Below are 6,000 nucleotides of genomic sequence, written 5' to 3' on the forward strand. Positions count from 1 at the left end.
AAAAATTACGGGGAACCGTTAAACTCCGCTATTAAGGGCATGACGCGACAGCGTAGGCTATCACCAATCACATAATAATGCCTCGCTTTAAGCAAGCCGTATGAACGTCGCTGTGTGGCGTAGGGATGACATGTCTGACTCAGAATGAAAAGGTCCTGGCAGGCAGATTTCAATCACCCTCTAATATGAAAGGAAAGCCCCCAGTTAGCAGGTTCGGCCAAACGTAACGTCAAACAAGCCTACGTTCAATCATTGCGCGGTCATGTCAGCTGCTCATTTTTAACCACCCAAAGGACGAGACACAGGGAAGAAGAGGATAGGATAAGGCTGAGGACCAGCCTTGTCCTGTTCTCTTCTTCCCTGTGTCTTGTCCTTTGGCTGGTTAAAAATTAACCCTTACCAACTTGCCCAGTCGTCAACCATGTCAGCTGCCACCTACCTGCGCCATGCTCCTGATTACTCGCTCACAGCGCGCCGACGCTGACGACGTCGGATTTTCTGGTGAGACTATACGTATTCGCGTTAAAATTTTGAATCACAAATTGCTCCTCGCGAGTTCCAATGAGCCGGATGAGAGTTGACAATTTTCTCGATATCTTTATTCCTCCTTCGGTTATGTGTCGAAGGTTTGTGCCCTGCCTTAGTGGCGCGATTAGAGACGCCTTGATACCTGTCGAAACTGCCACACCACGGCATCACCAGCCGGTTTCGCATACCACACCAGCCTCAGCCGAGACGAGCCGACGCCGCGCCTACAATAACCATCAATAGAGCGCTCATGCTGAATTACGATGTCCTGCATATTTTCGCGCCACAGCTCACTGGAACGAATATTTCACTACAACTTCAGGAAGCATGGCGCTGCGCAAAACGATTGTAATGGGTCTACCGCTACAATGGTGTCATACCATCTCAAGGGCCGCCATATTGAATTTCCAATGGCGTCCCTAGAGTCCGTAAAGTTGGAATGAGAAAAATACAAGTTCTCAGTGTTTATGCGAGGACGGATCAACTCAAGTATCCAGTTCATTGTTAAAGCTTTTCTTTTTACAGAAACAAAAAAGCTAACTGGCAGATGAAATAATTGTCTCGTACTTGTTTAATGTGGTTAAAGATTAAAGCCGTTTTGTTTGGTGTTGCGATAGACCAGCGAAGTTATACAGCATTGCCGATTGTCATCAACTGTTGTTCTTTTTTTTTTACGTTGCATCTCGTTATATTTGGCTACGTAATGCGAAAAGGTGAGCCGATCGCATAATTTCAAAATACGGCTGGCTCAAATAGGGGTAGATTGAGTAATCCGAAAAAAACCAACCTCGTAGTGAGAGTGCGATGGGGACGGGCATCATGTGAACTTGTGGACGGCTTAATTTCTATTCGACTGGGTTATGCAAAATGTCAACCTCTCAATGGGTGTGCATTGTTTGCAAGTTTGGCAGGTTTAACCACTATTCTTCTGGGTTAGGCAAATAAACCGAACTGTCAGCGATGGGAGAACGAGAGCATTGTTTGACCTGAGGAGGGCTCAAGCACTAGTCGATTGAGTTTTGCTAATAAGTCATCCTCACGATGGGGTAATGTACATTAAGCTTGCGGCGGCCTCAACCTCAAGTCAAAGGAGTCATGCAAATAAGCCAACATTTCAGTGAGGGGAGGAGAAGTATGCATCACTTTTTTCTCTTTTTTTTTTATTTTGGCGGCCTCCACAACTAGTCTACATAGTTATGCATAAAGCCAAATACTCAGTGAGGAAGGTTTGAGGTATATTTGAAAGTGTGATGGACTCAATCACTGGTCGATTTAGTTATGCACAAAAAAAAAGCCAACGTCCCAATCAAGGGGTCGGGGTTGGGTACGTTGAACGTGCTGCGGGCCCAACTACTAGTCAGGTGTGTTACACGAAAAAGCCAGCCTCTCAATGGGGCGATGTATTGTTTGAACACGGGGCAGACTCAGTCTTTAGTAGACTGAGTTATACGAAGAAGCCAGCATCTCAAAGGAAGATATGTTTTTTTGAACGTGCGGCGGGTTCGATTACTAATCGACTCGTTTATGCGAAAAAGCCAACCTCTCAATGGGGTGATCCATTGTTGAACATGCGTCAGGCTCAACCACTAGTCGACTAAGTTATGCAAAAAAGCCCGCCTCTTATAGGGAATGTACTATTTAAACATGCAGCCGGTCCAGCCACTAGTCAAGTAAGTTATGCAAAAGAGCCAGCCTCCCAAAGGGGCGATGTATTTGAACATGAGACAGGCTCAATATTTAGTCGAGTGGGTTATGTGAAAAAGCCAATATATCAATGGGGCGATGTATTGTTCGAACATGCATCAGGCTCAACCTCTAATCGACAGAATTATGCGAGGAGGCCAGCATCTCACGGGGGGATGTATTGTTTGAACAAGCGAATGGCTTAACCACTAGTCGTCCGAGTTATGCGAAAAAGCCCGCCTCTCAAAATGATGTTTTATTTAAACATGCGGTGGGCTCACCCTCTAGTCGACTTAGTCATGCAAAAAAGCCAACCTCTTAGTGGGAAACGTTTGAATGTGTGGCGAGCTCGACTACTAGTCGAATCTTTTACGCAAAAAAGCCAACATCTCAATGAGGCGATGCATTGTTTGAACATTCGGCAGGTTCAGCCTGTAATCGACTGAGTTATTCAAAGAAGCCCGCCTCTCAAATGGGCTGTATTATTTAAACATGCGGCGGGCCCAACCATTAGTCAAGTGAGTTATGCGAAAAAGCCAGCTTCTAAATAGAGCGATGCACTTGAACATAGGGCAGGCTCAACTTTTAGTCGACTCAGATATGCGAAAAATCCAGCCTCTCAATGGGGCGATGCATTGTTTGAACATTCGGTAGGCTCAACCTCTAATCGACTGAGTTATGCAAAAAAGCCCGCCTCTCAAAGGGGATGTATTGTTTAAAAATGGAGCGGGCCCAACCACTAGTCATGTGAGTTATGCGAAAAAGCCAGCCTCTTAATGGGGCGATGTATTAGAACATGGGGCAGGCTGTTCCTTTAGTCGACTGGATTATGCGAAAAAGCCAATTTCTCAATGGGGCAAGTATTGTTTGAACATGTGGCGGGCTCAACCACTATTCGACTGAGTTATGCGAAAAAGTCAGCCTCTCAATGGGGCGATGTATTGTTCGAACTTGCGTCAGGCTCAACCTCTAATCGACAGAGTTAAGCGAAGAAGCCAGAATTTCAATGGGGGATGTATTGTTTGAACATGCGAAGGGCTTAACCATTAGTCGACTGAGTTATGCGAAGAAGCCCGCCTCTCAAAGGGAATGTATTATTTAAACATGCGGTGGGCTCACCCTCTAGTCGACTTAGTCATGCAAAAAAGCCAACCGCTCAGTGGGAAACGTTTGAATGTGTGGCGAGCTCGACTACTAGTCGACCGAGTTATGCGGAAAAGCCAACATCTCAATGGGGGCACGTAATGTTGGAACATGTGGCGGGCTCAACCTCTAATCGACTGAGCTTTGCGAAGAAGCCAGCCTCTCAATGAGGGTGCATTGTTTGAGCGTGTGGAGAGCTTAACCACTAGTCGACTGAGTTTTGCCTAAAGGCAAACATCACAATGAGGGATATGTATTGTTTGAACACGCGGTGGGCTCAACCACTAGCTGATTTGGTTATGCGTAAAACCTAACCTCTGTGTCCGTGAGACGTAGTTTGCGTTTGCACTCGAATCTGTTTATGCTTGACGAAATTAAAACGAACCCCCAACTGCAGCCGCTATTAACGTGCCAGCATTAAGACCCTCGTTCTCAGCTTTGGAAGCGAAAAACTAAGAGAATTTCGTTGACATGTCATAGGTAGCTAGCGACATGGCGGACACTGACTGTTCGGCAGGCTGTATGACGTCACGAGACCCTATGGCATAGCCGAGTCAACAGCAGCAGCCAACTTGGTAGCCCCTTTGGATGGGGGGATGTAACATAAATTTAACGTCCAGAACCCTTGAATCCAGAATCGGGTACTTCTAGGCCACGGAGGCACGCTCGTATGGCTAGGTCTTATAACTGTCTGGTGATCTTTTACACGCTTTGGTAACTTACGAATGTATCCCAATAAGTATTTGTCAGAAAAAAAAAGGCGCAAAGCCAGTGATCAGTGATTAAGCGAATAGCAAACTGCATGTACTCGAAAGATAATCTGAAAGGTGAGCGAAACACAGGCGCCAACAACGCAGCATCGTCATATCTTAAAAACGGATCCTGTATGTCCCTCATTTTTTTATTTCGTAAGCAATACTACGCGAGGTTTCAGCCCGTCGCGTAAACCTGGCCAGTACCCCTGTTTGACCTCTGGCCTTTAGCGAAGAAGTAGAGGAAGAAGAAAAAGAAAAAGAAGAAGAAAGGGGAAAAGAAAAAAAAAGAAAGCGAAAAAGAAGAAGGAAAAGAAGAAGAAGAAGGTTAATTTTATTGCGTAAGCAATACTACGCGAAGTTTCAGCCCGTCGCGTAACCCGGCCGGTAGCCGGTTTAGCTAAAGCCAACCCCAGCTAATTTTTTATGAATGCATACTTGCAAAAACAATTTAAGTTTTGTCGACTTCCATTATAGCTGGTCACAGTGTCATAGGGCATAAATTGTTGATGGTCCAACATTCTTCCTTTGCCATGTAATTGCGTTTGTGCTTAATTTAGAAATCTGTACGAAACATTGCATAAATATTTCGAGTACAAAAATATATTGTTTGCTGAGTACAATATGTCATATGAATGTTGCCTGTATGACATTATTGGTTCTTTTTAAATGTTTGCATAACGTTTCAAGTAACCTTTGTATGACGTATTGTAGTTAGCAAATATTCTGGTAAATAAATTCACAATAATTTCGGAATTTACAGTAGCAAGTACACTGAGCACGTCGCTGGGCTTTCAACACGATCTTACCATTCCTTAAAACTGAAAGGGTTCTCAGGCCGCACTGAAACATATTAATGTTCTTTTTTCCCGCGGTTTGTGCGGGAATGGAATGTTCTCAATGCAAATATTGTAAAAGCTTTCACTGTGGCATCGTTTGCGGCTTTGCTTAAAAATTCTTAATAATTTTATGCTATTCAACTTTTTTTTTCTTCCCAGTGTTCGTTTGGGGAATTCTTGCGCTATGTGTTGTCGGAGATATTTTTTTAATTTCGTTTTCTCTGTTCTGTATAAAGTGTACTACAAACGGTTGTTCCTTTTGACACAGTGTATAGCTGAAACCCACTCCTGCTTTAGGATTTGCAATAAAGTCAGCAGTCTTTTGTAAATAGATAAAATGGGACAACATGCTATGTGTCCCGCCCGCCACAAAACTTTATCTAAAACATATGAACACACCTGGCCCCGTGCGTACGTATACGTGCCCACAATCCGCAATTTACTTGCCCATTTACCCAGACAAGAAGACGGGTGCAGGTAAATTCTGCCCTCAGTTAGCCACCCTCACACGTATGATGGGGTTGCTCAAGTCTCCCAAACATACACGGCAACATCAAAAAATATGGAGCAGTAGGATGCACTGCATGATGCGCTGCATGATCAGATCTAGGCAAGTTGGTTGCGGAGACCGCCAGAACTCAAGGGCTTCTATTTGCCTGATACCCTCACCCTTCCCGTTTAAATATGTGTCCAGATGTTTTTAAAGACCACTGCAACAGTTATTAGCTTTCTCGACCTCTTTTTTGCAATGTTCAGCGCAGAAACGTAGTTGGAAAATTACAACGAAAGTTCGACTAGTCTAGTTCGTTCCTGCGTTAATGATATTGATACGTGGTTTATTTACACGGATGTTAGGATGCGCTAGAGATTAGCCCACCTAAGCGGACAGACCCAGTTTTCTCTTCTTCTTCTGCTTCTCCCGCCAAACCTCATCTTCCTCCAATATAGGAAAGCGGGAAGTGCGTGACACTGCCCCCTTCTCAGACGATACCCGCTGGGTGAGTCAAGGTTCGTCACGTTGATAGCAGTGCTTCATGCGGGCCATGTGAACTACT

This window comes from Amblyomma maculatum, chromosome 4 (assembly GCF_055883805.1).
Source record: "Amblyomma maculatum isolate TAMU_Amacu chromosome 4, ASM5588380v1, whole genome shotgun sequence".
Lineage (NCBI taxonomy): Eukaryota > Metazoa > Arthropoda > Arachnida > Ixodida > Ixodidae > Amblyomma > Amblyomma maculatum.